Source organism: Hemitrygon akajei, chromosome 1, assembly GCF_048418815.1.
Source record: "Hemitrygon akajei chromosome 1, sHemAka1.3, whole genome shotgun sequence".
Classification (NCBI taxonomy): domain Eukaryota; kingdom Metazoa; phylum Chordata; class Chondrichthyes; order Myliobatiformes; family Dasyatidae; genus Hemitrygon; species Hemitrygon akajei.
Window position 1 is genome coordinate 90,512,054 of NC_133124.1, and position 15,882 is coordinate 90,527,935.

The 15,882-nt window shown below is 40.7% G+C and overlaps 1 protein-coding gene across 7 annotated transcripts in view; it reads right to left on the reverse strand.

Moving 5' to 3' along the window:
- Nucleotides 1-15,882, reverse strand: part of slc45a4a (solute carrier family 45 member 4a) — a 66,659-nt gene that overhangs the window by 46,845 nt on the left and 3,932 nt on the right. The window contains exon 1 of one of the 7 annotated variants that reach the window (XM_073047908.1): nucleotides 6,801-7,000. The exons of the other annotated variants lie outside the window; for them this stretch is intronic. The gene's annotated coding sequence lies outside the window, so the exon portion shown is untranslated. Of the gene's footprint in view, nucleotides 1-6,800; nucleotides 7,001-15,882 lie in introns of those variants that run through there. 7 annotated transcript variants of the gene reach the window in all.

A 15,882-nucleotide genomic window follows, 5' to 3' on the forward strand; every position in this document is an offset into this window, starting at 1 on the left:
TCTCTGACCCATCCCTTTTCTTATTTCATTCCCCTTTCTGGTTCCCATTTTATCCCTTCTCATCTCCTATCTGCCCATCACCTCCCTCTGGTATCCTTTCTTATATGGTTCACTCAATCAGATTCCTTTTACTTCTACCTATTACCTCCCATCTACTCACTTATTCCCCTTCCTCCACCCACCTATCTTGCCCCTTGAATTCCTTCGGCATTTTGTGTTTGTTCCTCCAGATTTTCAGCATCTGCAGAATCTCTTGTGGTTTCTACTAGTAACCCAGGGCCATGGTCTAATGATCAAGAGACAACTTCAACTGAGGAATTAAACAGAATAAGCTTTCATTAACAGTGACTGAAACTGCTGGGTGGTTCATAAAAACAAGTCTTAAAAAGGACACCTTAAAGAAATTTACAGTAGTAGGATTCATTGATCGAACAATGCTTCCCATTCACCTTCCAAACCACAGTAATGACTAAAAAGTGTTTTAAATGGCTTTGAAGATTATTTCTGTTCTGCTTCAGTGTAAATAATGTAACTGGAGGAAGCTGTCAAAGTACAAAACTAGGCAACTTTTTAAAGTAACTGGAGAGATGCTATCTGAAAAACAAGATAAAACAATTTGTCCAAGTGCCCTCATGCATTCAACAGTAATGTTCAGACAATGTTGAAAAAATGTCCTTCAAAGAGAAAAAAGGACAAATCCATACTTGATAATCAGTATTCATTCTACAAGAAGCAGACTCAAAACAAGTCTTTTTATACAAATGCAAAAGACACAAATCTGAAATAAAAACATTCCAGATCAGCAAAGCCATCTGAAATGTTGTTTTACCTTTACTCATTAACCATCCTGAATAGTCTGCTTCCAGCTTATTTCAATTTCCTGAATCTAGTGTCAGTTATGCACCTGAGACACAGCCAAGTAAACAATTAGAAGATACGAATAATGGGCTCCCACAGCATATTTTGTTTTTTTAAAAAACAGTCCATTGATTGAAATGGGGAAAGCCAAGAAACAGACCCAACGTAAATGAATACGCATCCAAATGAGGATAGAGTTTATATTACCTCAACATTGTTATCTACATCTACAGAGGACATTGCAGGGAAACAGGTACACCTACATCAATATATGGTGTAGCACAGTGGTCGCCAACCCGTCGATCGTGATCGACTTGTCGATCTTTGAGACTTTCCCAGTACATCCCGGGAAAAAAAAGAAAAATAAATACACAAATACTGCTGAGAGATTGTTTCTGGGTTGCGGGGTTTTAGTTCTGTTCTTTCTGCCCAGTGTGCATGCGTGTAGCTCCCCCGCACTATACAGCATACTTCACTGGTCCCCAACCACCAGGCCGTGAGGAAACGATGATTCAGTTGCACCTTTCCTCATTCCGTTATGCCCACTGTTGAACTTGAACCCACGTGAGGTCATCAGTCGCCTAAATGCAGGGACACTCTTGCGCCAGGGATCACTGGTTGGCCTCGGGTAGACGGCGTGAAGTGCCTTCGCTACTGGCCTGCAGCGCGGCCTCTAAACCTGTTTAACACACCGAATGTTCGTGGGGAACCCAGTGCTAAAGTATTCGCGGACGACCTAATTCAGACTCAGCGTTTCGTAAGTATCAGAGCAGCTACCGCGCTGTGATCCACTGAAACAAACTTTTGTCAGCCGATAGATCCTACAAGGGGGGCGGGCGCACGTCCTGTCGCACTCCTCGTTCGGTCTGTCGACCTGTCTGGACTGTGACCGCTGCAGCCCTGGTACGGGGACCTCCAGCCCTGACCTTGTCCTCTCACCCGACCTACGACCAACCGCACCTGGCCAGGGTATCTTGCGGTGGGCGGGTGGGAGGCTGGAGCTCGGACCCGGTGGCTGTCCAATGAGGCAAAGAAGCCCTCAAAACTGCTTCGGTACCTTGAGTCCAAGCACCCTGCACTTAAAGACAAACCCGCTGAGTTTTTTCAGTGGAAAAAATGTGAGCAAGCAGGACAGAAGCTAAGTGCCGAGAGCCACGAAACCTAAATTGCGGAATAGACTGGACATAAGGAAACTGCTTCGAGTATTGCGTATTCCCGTCGTGTTTAACACAACCACCTCCCCCCCCCCCCGGTCGGCCAGTCCGCAAGAATATTGTCAATATTAAACCGGTCCACGGTGCAAAAAAAAAAAGGGCGGGTATCCCTGGTGTTTATACATTATTTCTACTTCCGGGTTGTGGGGTTTTACTTCCAGTCTTTTCTGCCCCAGTGTGCATGCATGTAACTAATTGATCTGGGGTCGATCTTGCCTTCTACTGAGGCTGAGGTAGGGGATCCTGGGCTTAAAAAGTTTGGTGACCACTAGCGTAGCATGTGGACAAATTATCCTGTCACTTAACTGATTTATATATAGTGTCAAGCTTTTTTGTGGCTGCTCTCAAAAAGGGAACAATAAAAATTCAATAATTCTTTGCTCATGGGTACAAAAATAATGGTCAAGTTACTACCATAATACAGGTCGACATTCTATAATCCGGCACCATTGGGACCTGAGTGTTCAACTGAAATTATTAACCTGCTCAGTTGAGGAAAAAACACCAGAGACACGAAATTACCTCTGAAGTAGTTCTTATTCAGAGAGGAGTTCTCAGACACACGCACTTCGGGCGTAAGGTAGCCAACTCCCAATTTGTCGGTTTACAAAGGCCATACTTATACCCAAAAGCTGGGTACTACATTCGTAAATATGGTTACTGATTCAAATTCATCGATTGATTGGCTATCGCATAGTTAAGCACGCGAAATACTCAGAATGAGCATAGATGCAAGCGAAGTACTTGGAATAAGTACAGACGCAAGTAAAACACTCGAAATAGGTATATAGCTCAGATACTTTGCCAAACACATTGTCTTGTGGTTGCCATGTCCTGTCTGGCATTCTATTTTAGTTACCTGTTCTCTGTCCTCCTACACTTCCCCAATGACGTATTCTCTGCCTGGTCCTGTCTACATATTTTGCTACACTTACCCCTCGTCCCCCCCCCCTTCTACACATACCCCTTACCCTCTCCACATTCTCAAAGTGAGATGTTTACCTATACCTTCAGGCAAAGTTACATGTCTGCAAGAGTGGGGTTGTCAGGATCATCAACATCTTCATCTTGAAAAATGCGTGAAACATCAGGAACTGGTGCTGAAACTGGCACAACAGTTTCTTCAAAACCTGTTGATGATGGTGGCTGCACATCTGGGTGAGCAGAAGCATAAGTCGGAGAAAGGAGGATTCGGCGCCGGGCTCTTCCCTCTTCTCTCGTAGTTACTGAGGGAATCCTTGTTAGTTTCTTTTCCTCCACTTAGTAATATGCTTAAATTCAGCAGGTCTGATTTGAGGTTGTAGGCAGAAGAGAACAGAACGCTGGCCGGGTGACACCGGAGGGCAATGTGCGACTGCCGGCAGGCGGCCGAGAAGGCGGACTGACCCAGCGTGGGCCAGCTCCCCCCGCCGCTGGCAGGTGCGATGGGCGGGAACCGGATGGCCACGCCTCACACAAATGGTATTAATAAATGCGGGAAAACAAGCAGGAATCACCTGTCTGTGCTTACAAGAGCGCACCAACATGTGGAACAGATCTAGCGCAACCAAAACAATGCGCAACAGATTGGTACAGTGGCCCGGGAAATTTGAAATTACAGTTGTGTGGAAAATTTGAAATCAGTGCCAGATTATCAAAGGAACCAGATTACAGGTCGTCAGATTAGTGAAGGTTGACCTGTATTTAGAGATACAGATCAGTAAACTAGTCTCCAGTTTAAATTCCATATTAAAGGCAGAGGAAGGCAACTTCAACTAATTAAATAAATCTGGAAGGTGAACAAAACAGCAATTATGGCATGGTAATCATAAAATGTTGTGCGGCACTACCATCATGTTAATGTGAAAACTCAAAACCAGATATTATTGAAGCAGTAAGGACTAGCAGCAGAAATGTGTGCCACCACAATCAATACCATTACATAAGCCAGGGACTGTGGACCCAATTGGGAATACACTAAACGAATACATACAATTATTGAAAATGTCTAGATCATCACAGTAGTTAGGGGAAAAAAAATTGCTGGCATCATAACGATGCAAGTTAATACTCTGAATTAAAAGTATTAGTTTAATCTCAAACATTAATTAGTACTTTCCTGGCTTAGTACGTGTCATTTAGTAGCCATTGTATGACATGTTAAAGAAGTGTACTTCAATTACTCATGCTTGTCTAGGAAGTAATATAGAACTAACTTTAACATTGTCCATTCTAAATATCATATACGGTACTGTGCAGAAGTCTTTTGTATATATATTAATACCTTAAGATGTTCAAATTTATGCCTATTGTAAATCAGCTATTGTAAATCAGACAACATTCCAGTTAAAAACATTTCCTCCAAAATGCACAAGAATTTTTGAAAGAGAATGATTAATATATTAATTTATTTCATATATTCAATGTTTTTCAGAATCTGAACACAGTAAATATATGCAAAACATCCACTCAAATTTTATAGGATCTAGTTGGACAATATTCAAAACCTAACAGTCACTTTAAACCAGAGAGAAAATATGTACTGATATCCGCAATTCCACCCCTCCCAGAAAGTTCAGTGAATGCAATTTTTTTTGTAAGAGATGCCAAACCAAGATCTGAACTGCAAGGATTCAAGCAAACATTAGACTTCATGGGTCTAACCCATAGGGATAGATATTCCCGATCAAAGTTTATTCTTCAATCCTGCGCAAAAAAACCCATAAGATATCCAGTCAATCTGTTATTGCTCAGTTCCTGGAATGATGTTCTGAAGCTATCAGATAGTATTCTTGAACCTAACTATTTTCAAGTGCTTCACTATGAACTGTCCCCTGTCAAATAACCTTCACTCTCTGATGATTTCTGACAACAGTAGTGTTCAAGTCAGTCTGCAACTGCATTATGAAGCAGTTCAAGTCACATGCAGCATTACACAGACAACATTCATGCTTGGGTTGCTAAGTGAGTAGTGTTATGACCGCAGCCCCCTCCTTCTTGAGAATCGCAAGATCGCTATTATTTCGGGTCTTGGACCCAGGAAATGAGAGAGAATCCTCAAGGTTTTGGAATGTGTCCTGGCCCCTCAGCAAGCCAAAGCCACGGATAACGGCCATTGTCTCTTGGAGACACCTTTGTGGATTGGGGACTGGGCTACGTGCAAGCCCTCAGGGCAACGTGGGCTGGGTGACGGGGAGAGATTGCATCATCCACCAACCTGATTGACATCTTCAACCCTGCAAGTCAGGATAAAAGAGGGGCTGTAGGAACAGCCCCCGGAGACGCACCAGAAGACACACTAGCGATCCCGCAATAGCGGGCAGCCATTTGAAGGAAGCCACGTGCGTTCGGTTCCCTTGCCTGAGAGCCGGTGGCGGGTACCACAGAAACGATTTCCTTGAACTAACAATGGGGAACCAACTCCCCCGACTTAACGGATTGGCCTCATCAAAAGACCCGGGCAAGTTTCTTTTCTCACAAATCTCTCTCTCTCCAACAAGTGAAAACCCAGCGGTCCCCAAAACCCAGAAGCCTGAAGGAACTGAGTGACTTTTATATTTCCAACTGACAATATATTACCCCCTAGACAAACGATAGAGCTACTTCTTATTGATGATTATTACTATACCCGCACTTTAGATTGAGTATTGACGACGTATATTATCTGAATGTTTATATTAACCTTATTTTTGTGCCCCTTTATAAATAAAAACTTTTTAAAATAGTACCATCAGACTTCAACGGACCTCTCTATCTTTGCTGGTAAGTGACCCAGTTACGGGGTACGTAACAGTAGGAATATTTATGCTATGAAGGCTAGAGAGTGATTGTCCATCTCTAGAAAGTCCAACCATCACTTCTTGACATTCAAAATTGCCAATATCCCAACAGGATATTGAAAGCCATCACAGACCAGCTTCTTAAATACTGGTCACAAGTATAGACAATGTTTAGTTTCTAAAGTCTTTACAATCTACCAGCCAGGAAGTTGCATTTTCATACAAAGGATTTAAATATTTTGCAGGAAATTCATGTCATTTCTCAGTGCAGAAAATAAAATATAGCAGATTAGCATATTTTATACTTTCATTCCTGGTTGTACAAATGTAATCCCAAATTATATCTACAGAAATAATTCAAAGATTGATATCTAAATTGATATCTAAATCTTGGATATCTTACAATTTAAATCTTTGATCTTATTTTAATGTCTAGAAAGAATAAATCCATGTCTGTTCATCTATTCATCTGCTCTGTTTACAATGGTTTTTTATGATTTGAGCAAGCCAATTCGATTTCAAAACCTGTGAAACAATAGCTGCAAGGCATGTTTACAGTCAGTTCTAAAAAAACATCCTTGAAAACATTACTTGCACGAAACAACTCTCCCACAGAGTCCCCAAACACATCTCCATATATTTAATAGCAGTAGATTTGGGGGCTCAAGAGTTTGGGAATCTTTGCTAAACCAATCATGCAGGCAATAAAAATAATGATATGTTCAAGTATTAAAGCAAATTTTTTGGTGTCTATTAATTGATTAAATCACAGAAAATTCATTGTCAATGTATGCATTGAACTAATAAGCTGGTAAGAACAAAATCGGTGAAAACCTAACTGCAAGTTACAAGCAAATTATTCAGTAAATTTATAAAACATGCAAAATATTTGGTGCTTAGCTACTGTATATCATGACAGTGTTACTGTTAGCACTTGTGGAGTCTGAGTTCAAGAGTTCAATCCTGGCACCTTCTGTGAGCAGTTTGTATGGCCTCCCCATGGAATTCTTCTGGGTGCTCCGGTTTCCTCCCACAGGTTAGTAGGTTAGTTGTTCTTTGTAAATTGCCCTGTGATTAGGCCAAGGTTACAGCATGGCTCCAAGGACTAAAAGGGCCTGTTCCACGCTGTATCTCTAAAATAAAATATAGTACAAGCAAGATAATAGCAGTATATTATTAAATGCATCTCCAGCTGAAATGTAGTGTCATCATCCACAGCAGCACTGAAGGCTTGCATATCTGTCCCTAGTGGTTCTCCATTGCACTGGAAAAACAAAATACTCAGGATAACAAGTCCAATTTCATACTCTCTGTGTCTTAACATAGATTTATTCTGATTTATTTTGTCTTTGAACTCCCACATAAATTACATCTATGAAAATTGAATGCAGATAAGAAATGTTGACAGCATTATTCTTTTCTTGTTGGATTGCTTAAAATGGATGCTCCAAAATCTTGACCATACTCAAATTTGCAAACAAACCCATAAAGCTTTACTTCTCCAGCATTCGACATCCATTTAAATATCCATTAAATGTAATCTACTGCCTTCTGTTGTCACCACAAGGCTCTTCTCTATCCAAGAAATCCATCTTTCTCCCCTTAATTTTCTGAATCTAAATCATTCTTTGCAATTCAGTTAAAAACACAATATCCTTGTTTCAGACCCCATGTCCATATCAGCTTCAAGGCCACTTCATGGCACTGAAATTTGACTCTGCTTGATACCCATTACCTTACAATTCAACTGATTACACCAAAATAAACCAGAAAAGCTTTCCTCAATTGTCAAAGGAGATTAAGCAGGGACTCAACACAAAATATTGATACTCCTTTCCCCAATGTTGCTTGACCTGCTAAGTTTTCCACACTTATTATTTACTTTAAATCACTCAAATCTCAGTTGTCCATGTAATAACTAAAGGTTTCATTAACCCATTACTGTTGCATTTTGATCTACATAGATCTCATCCTGACACAATCAGAAATCTGATAATTTTCACCAGCTCCTACACTCTCAAAGTATATTATCACTCTTGCATCTCAGATTTCAAATAGTTGACTTAATTTGCCTCAGCACTTTATAGTAACTTCAGCTCCAAAGGCAAAAGATGAATTTCTTGCCTAAACTTTTGCTCCTTTCATCCTTCAAAGTACTTCCACCCTTTTTAATCTTTTAGTCACATCCCTTCATTCCGTCTTCTCATGCCTCTTAAATATGGCCATCACATTTGTCTTCACCACTTCGGGCAGGATGTTCCAAAACCTACTCAGCTTTAAAAACTGGCTCCACAAACCTCATCTTTCCCCCTCAATTCAAAGCCATACCTTCTAGTATGCCTTTTCCATCATGGTGGGGGGGGGGGGGGGGGAACCATTCACACTCTGCATCAAGGAACAACACCTTATATACTGGCTGGGTAGCCTCCAACCTGATGGCATAAACATTGACTTCTCTAACTTCCGTTAATGCCCCTCCTCCCCTTCTTACCCCATCTGATGGCATAAACATTGACTTCTCTAACTTCCGTTAATGCCCCTCTTCCCCTATCCCTGACATATTTAGTTGTTTGCCTGTTCTCCATCTCCCTCTGGTGCTCCCCCCACCCCCTTTCTTTCTCCTGAGGCCTACCGTCCCATGATCCTTTCCCTTCTCCAGCTCTGTATCACTTTCGCCAATCACCTTTCCAGCTCTTAGCTTCATCCCATCCCCTCCGGTCTACTCCTATCATTTCGCATTTCCTCCTCCCCCCTCTACTTTCAAATCTCTTACTATCTTTCCTTTCGGTTAGTCCTGATGAAGGGTCTCGGCCCGAAACGTCGACATCGCTTCTCCCTATAGATGCTGCCTAGCCTGCTGTGTTCTACCAGCATTTTGTGTGTTGTTGTTAATTTTATACACTATAAGGTTGCCCCTTAATCTCCGGTGTATCTACTTTTCCTTATGACTAATACTCAATCTAGACAACACACCTGGAAAACCCTCCACGTCCTTCCCGTAATGCAGTGATCATAACTGTACGGTGCTCTAAATGTGTCCCAACCAAAGAAAATTTTACAGCTGCAATATGACTTTCCAACTTTTATATTTAACACCTTGACTGATGAAGCCAAACATGCCATATGCCTTTCATACCACTTTTTTGCCATTTACAGGAACTCTGAACATGTACTCAAAGATCCTATTTACTGTATAATTTCCTCTTACCTTTAACTTCAGAGTATAACACCTCACACTTATCTGAATTAAAACCACCTGTCAATTTCCTGCTAGTTTCCAACTGGTCTATATCCTATGGAATTCTTCAACAATCTTCCTTACCATCCCTAACACACTATCCTCTGCAAATGTACGAATAAGCCCACCCACATTTTCACCCCAAACATTAGTCTCAGCACCAATTCCTATGGCACACCACTGATCACATACACACAGCCAAAATAAAACGTAAAATAAAAATAAAATAAAACTACCCAGTCTTCTAAGGCCAAACCAACTTTGAACCTATTCTACCAACACTCCATGAGCCCATGTGCCTTACTGACAGTTAATCCAGAACACAAGGAACCTGGTCTAAAATTTTGCAAGAGTTCACATTTACAACATCCACTGCCCTGCCCTCAATCATCTTGGTCACTTCCTCACAATTGAGGCAGGACCTCCCCTGCACAAAGTAATCTATTTCTAATGGATCCATGCTTTTTTTTATTCTGCACAGAGGTCGGTGACCAGTGGTGTTCCGCATGGAATCTGTTCTGAGACCCCTTCTCTTCGTGATTTTTATAAATGACCTGGATGAAGAAGTAGAAGAGTGGGTTAATAAATTTGCTGAAGACATAAAGGTTGGGGTGTTGTGGATAGTCTGGAGGGTTGTCAGTGGTTACAGTGGAACATTAATAGGATGCAGAACTGGACTAAGAAGTGGCAGATGGACTTCAACCCAGATGAGTGTGAAGTGCAAACACGAGGAAATCTGCAGATGCTGGGAATTCAAACAACACACAGAAAGTGCTGGCGGAACACAGCAGGCCAGGCAGCATCTATAAGGAGAAGCACTGTCAACATTTCGGGCCAGGATGGTAAGGCATGACCTGCCTTTGACAAAATCATGCTGACTATTCCTAATCATATTATACCTCTCCAAATGTTCATAAATCCTGCCTCTCAGGATCTTCTCCATCAACTTACCAACCACTGAAGTTAAAAAATCACTGGCCTATAATTTTCTGGGCTATCTCTACTCCCTTTCTTGAATAACAGAGAACAACATCCACAACTGTCCAATCCTCTGGAACCTCTCCCATCCCCATTGATGATGCAAAGATCATCGCCACAGGCTCAGCAATTTCCTACCTTGCCTCTCACAGAGGCCTGGGGTACATCTCGTCTGGTCCCGGTGACTTATCCAACTTTCCAAATGTTCCAACACATCCTCTTTCTTAATATCTACATGCTCAAGCTTTTTAGTCCACTTTAAGTCATCCCTACAATCACCAAGATCCTCTTCCGTAGTGAATACTTTGCTTCAGTATTTACTAAGTACCTCTGCTATCTCCTCTGGTTCCATACACACTTTTCCAGATCAAGTCCAGCCTCTCCTCTTGTAGGCATATCAAGAAACCTTCTTGAACACACCTAACAAACTCCACCTCTTGTTCTAGGGAGATACCAATTGATATTTAGGAAATTAAAATCTCCCACCACAACCACCCTGTTATTATTACACGTTTCCAGAATCTGTCTCCCTATCTGCTCTTCAATGTCCCTGTTACTATTGGGTGGTCTAAAAAAAACACCCCAGTAGAGTTATTGACCCCTTCCTGTTCCTAACTTCCACGAACAGAGACTCCGTAGACAATCCCTCCATGACTTCCTCCTTTTCTGCAGCTGTGTCACTATCTCTGATCAGCCCTGCCACACCCCCACCTCTTTTGCCTCCCTTCCTGTCCTTTACAACATCATAGCTCCAAGTACTGATCATTTATTCTATTTATTAAACTTGCATCTACTTAAACTGCTGTGGCCCCTTTTAACTAACCTTGCTATTTTCTCTCAAAGTAGTAAATGTTCTTATGATTATTACATCTAATCTACTTCTAATCACCTACTGCTTATAGGTAGTATGGAAAATGAGATCAAGTATAACACAAATTTCAGCAGGTCAGCAAGTTTAGCTCCTTTGGGATTTACGTGTATCTGATTTGTTAATGGCCATTCAGCAGTTTCTCAATAATGCAAGCGTCAAAGACTTGGATTGCTACTGCTTAGAAACCAGTCCATCTCAAGTAATTTTCTTGAATGAAAGGGCACTGCAAGTCTACAACAAAAAAAATTGGAAGGCAATTTCATAGCACCAATGGTACAAATATGAAGCATTTACATGAAAGTTGCCAAAGTCACAAAGACTGGTTTTAAAAAAAACAATTATACAACTATTAAACTGACAAAACAAATGACTTCAGAATTACTGACATGAAAATAAAGCAATTAACTTCATCCTCCAGCCAAATGTTCCAATAAACATTTAATCTAATCTTGACTTTTGTTAACAGCTTCAGTTTTAGCTGACAATCCCTGCACTGATAACACTGAGTCTGGCTTATCGTTAGCGTGAAGTAGTGTTTTTGGCAAGGACAATTGGGGCAAGGAAATATACGGTACATTAGAACAGGAAATGCAGAGAAACATAGGAACTTATTTTGCAGCCTCTGCTACATATAGTTGATAAGGAAAAGTACTTTGCATGGTGCTTTTTTTTAGGCAAGATAGAGAACACAAGGATATGAAATTATGTTGGATATTATTAAACTCTAGTTAGGTCAGTTACAGGTCTACCCATATTACAGGAGGAACACAAAAGCACTAAAATCTCTTATCAAGTGAAGCATTTATAATCTAAGTGCTATGCTGTAAAATACTGCATCCCCTCACCCTAAGCACAAACCATCATTACAAATTGCCAATACAGGGCCTCTGATTTACAAATGTCTGACTAATTGATATTGGAGTTCACACAATAATATTAATTCAACAAAAATCAGTCTTGGGGGGGAAACCAGTTTACTATCCAAGAGTTACCAGACATCACTATCTCAAGATCACAGACTGCCAACTGCACTTTAAAAAGTCACGAGATTTTCTTTAGAAATTGACAAGCAATCATTTCTAAAGATGCTTGTGTAATAACACAATTAAATATGGCATCACTGATATTTGAAGCCCTTTTAAAACCAGCATTTCAGTGAACATTCTCATCCTCTACTATTGTAACTAGGCAAGGGAAAACAAGAAACAAACATTTTAATTATCCCTTATCACATCTTTCAATATTGTGGAATATAGTTATCATAGTGATTGTGCATTTTCTGACTTATGAATCAAAACTGAATAAGTTTTTAAAAACAGAACCTGTTCATAACTGAGGGATGGCTTAAAGTTATCCATTTCAACATCAAACCATGAAAGCTGTTTAGAAAGAGTGGATATTTACAAAAGTAAAGCATTTAATAGGAACAAACAATAGTAGATATAAACAATGTTAGTTGAGCAATATTTAGAGTGGTCAAAACAAGCCAGAATATTTTTTAATGCAATATCAAATTAATGTCTGAGCTGATGTGCATATATATCTTGCAAATAATAAGCAGACAATGGTTACTGAAATACCTAGATCAGGAGGAGAGAAAGAACAAACATTAATTATTGTCACAATTGTACTCTTTTTCCTGTATTATTATAAAATCTCAGAACTAATATGCAGTTTTTTCATTCAGTTTTAAATGTAAAGACAGGCTGATAATATTAGTGGCAGTAAGATTTCCCAGATGATCAGCAAGTGCTGTGGTACCTATTAAGTTCTGTAGTTCTATCACTTTGTGATCATCTGAAAGATAGTACAGTAAAGCACAAGCAGTACACACTCACATCAAGCACCCATTTTTGCACTAATACTAACCTAATCCATTTTAGTTTCCTACTATGCCTATCAATATACCCCAGATTCTGCTCTTGTATTTAGAGTGGTCAAGTTAACCTGCCAATCCATATTTTGGAGTTATAGAGGAAATCCATATGCCAGCAGGGAGAACTCCAAACAGAAACTCCTCAGACATTACCAAGGTAAGAAATGAAACTGGGTTGCAGAAAAAGTGAAGCAGTATCTTTATCAGCTTCACCACTTCACTGAACTGTCATTTCAAGTTGTATGCAGAGTGTTCAAGTGGGACAAACAGATGACATTCAAACACAAAATGCCTGTCAAATAAAAAAATGCTTTAAAAAAACTGACAGAAAGGACTGAAAATGCTGCAAAAATGTTCAAGCAATAATGTTAATATATTCTGGTATTTTTAAAATCAATCTGTTGACGTGTTCTGCACAAATTCACCGCTTATGTATAGTACTATGCAAGTCTTAGGCACTCTAGACTTTTTTTAATATAAATTTTGTTTTAGATGGTGATTATTTTTTGTCTTCTGCATTAGTGTGTCAGTAGAAAAGAGCAAATCTTGGAATTCCAAATACAGGCAGTCCCCAGGTTACATACGAATTCCGTTCCTGAGTCCGTCTTTAAATCGGATTTATACGCAAGTCGGAACAAGTACATCCAGTATTATTTAGCGTCAGTTAGTCAAACATTTGTCTTAGTATATAGGATATATTTTACCGTTCTATGCATATAAAACACTTAAGAAACATATGTATTCCAATATTAAACCACTGCGTTGCTTAGTAATAATTGTAGTTTTCATCCGAGCAGGGCCTTTCACATGCTCCATTATTCTCACTTTATCCTTTAAAATTGTTCTGATTATTGACCGACTGTAGCCTAACGCTTTTCCAATGGCCAATGGCATTTCACCTCTTTACAAACGCTTTATTATTTCCACTTTATTTTCAATTGCGATCGCTTCCCATCAATGGAACAGAAACACTGCAGGCGGCGGGTCCCGACCTCCACTGGCTCCCGAGGTCCGCTGGGTCCTAAGGACTATCGCACTGAATTTCCCCGGGTCCAAAAGTCCACCGCACTGAGACAGGTTAAATGGGACAAGTGGGGGCTGTGCTGGGTTTGGGTATTTGATCCTCCACAATATTCCACATGGGGATTTAAACTGAAGGTGGCAGTGTTTTTTTAAAACGAGGTCGAGTTGCGAGCTCGACATCAATTGGGCACGGATGGTATGGGAGTCACTGGATCGACATCAACCCAGCACAGGAGCGGTCTGTCACTGGATCGAACTCGGGAACCTCTGTTCTCAAGCCTGGCGTTGATCTCACTGCGCCACCAGCGACCGGAAGGGGGGGGGCGGAGTCAGGGTGAATTTTGCTAAGAAAAATTTAAGTACAAAGTTACACATTCAACACAGTGTCAATGGCAATGACTTAAAATGGTGGACGGCGTCGCAATCCAACTTAAAATGGTGGATGACATTCTCCTTCCTCGGTTCGTAAGTACGAGTTGTCCGTTAAGTCGGATGTTCATAACTCGGGGACTACCTGTATTCATAAAATTTTTGTATTTCATTAAAGTAATAAACTACTTTTCAAATAAAAACTTGATTACTTGTAGGTATATAGCCCAGTGCATGATTAAATAAAGATAACAAACAGATCACTAACATGAGTTGAATGAACTAAACTGATTAACTGAAACAGGAACAGATGTAGAAGAATCAACCTGAGCAAAGGACAGCCAAATAAGAGATGAGGATGTGGGTGATGTGACAGATTAACCTTCAAATCGTTAACACTATGGCAAAAGTGAGCATAGCAACGAGACACAAGGTGGTCATCCTGCATCATTAAGTTCCCTCCCAATCAGAAATTTCCTGGCAGACCTGAAGCACAGTGTTCGGCCACAGAAACTGAGTGCCACAGATGAGAGATACATCAAACTGACGTCTCTTCCAAATCAGAAGTCCAGCACTGCTATCAGCTCTGAACTCACAGAAACCACTGAAATCCAAGTACACCCTTCCACAGTTCAGATAAGTGATCTTCATGGAAGAGTTGCTGCAAAAAAAAAAGCCATTCCTTCAAAGGGGGAACAAAGCCAAGAGACTCACTTATGCAAAAAACACAAGGACTGAGATGCTGAATAATGGCAGCAAGTGCTGCGGACACAAGTCAAAATTTGAAATTTTTATTTCAAACAGGAGACAGTTTGTTCACAGAAGAGCACTACATGGATGAGTGTCTGCAGTCAACAGTAAAGCACATCAGAGGTTTCCTGCAGATATGGAACTGCATTGTTGCAAATGGAGTTGGTGATCCAGTCAGAACTAACAGAATCCTCCATGTTGAGAAATACAGTTTCTCATCCATCATGCAATGCCATCAGGGAAGCAGGCGTCTTGTCTGTTCCAACTTCAGTATGCAGCAGGATGATGACCCCAAACACACAGCAAAGCAACTAGCTTCAAGGAGCGATGCCTCAAAAAGACGGCATCCATCGTTAAGGACCCCATCACCCAGTATGTGCCGTATTCTGATTGCTACCATCAGAGAGGTGGTAGAGGAGCCTGAAGGCACACACCCAATGATTCAGGAACTGCTTCTTCCCCTCCGCCATCCAATTTCTAAATGGATATTGAACCCATGAACACTACCCCACTACTTTTTAAATTTTTATTTACTTCAACTATTTATATTTACCATAATTCATATTTTTCCCTCTATTATGTATTGCATTGTACTGCTGCCTCAAAGACAACAGATTTCATGACATATGCTGGTGATATTAAACCTGATTCTGATTCAGCAAAAAGAAGAAAGGAGTTCTACAACACAAGGCATGCCTTCCACAGAGCCCTAATCTCATTGAGGTGGTCTGGGACTACCTAAAGAGACAGAAGGAAGCAAGACAGCCAAAGAAGAACTGTGGCAAGTTCTCCAAGATGCTTGGAATAACCTACTAGCCAATTTTCTTACATAACAGCATGACCGTGTACCAAAGAGAATACAGTCGGCCCTCCTTATCCGGGGGGGGGATTGGTTCCGGGACCCTCCGCAGATACCAAAATTCACGGATGCTCAAGTCCCTTATTTA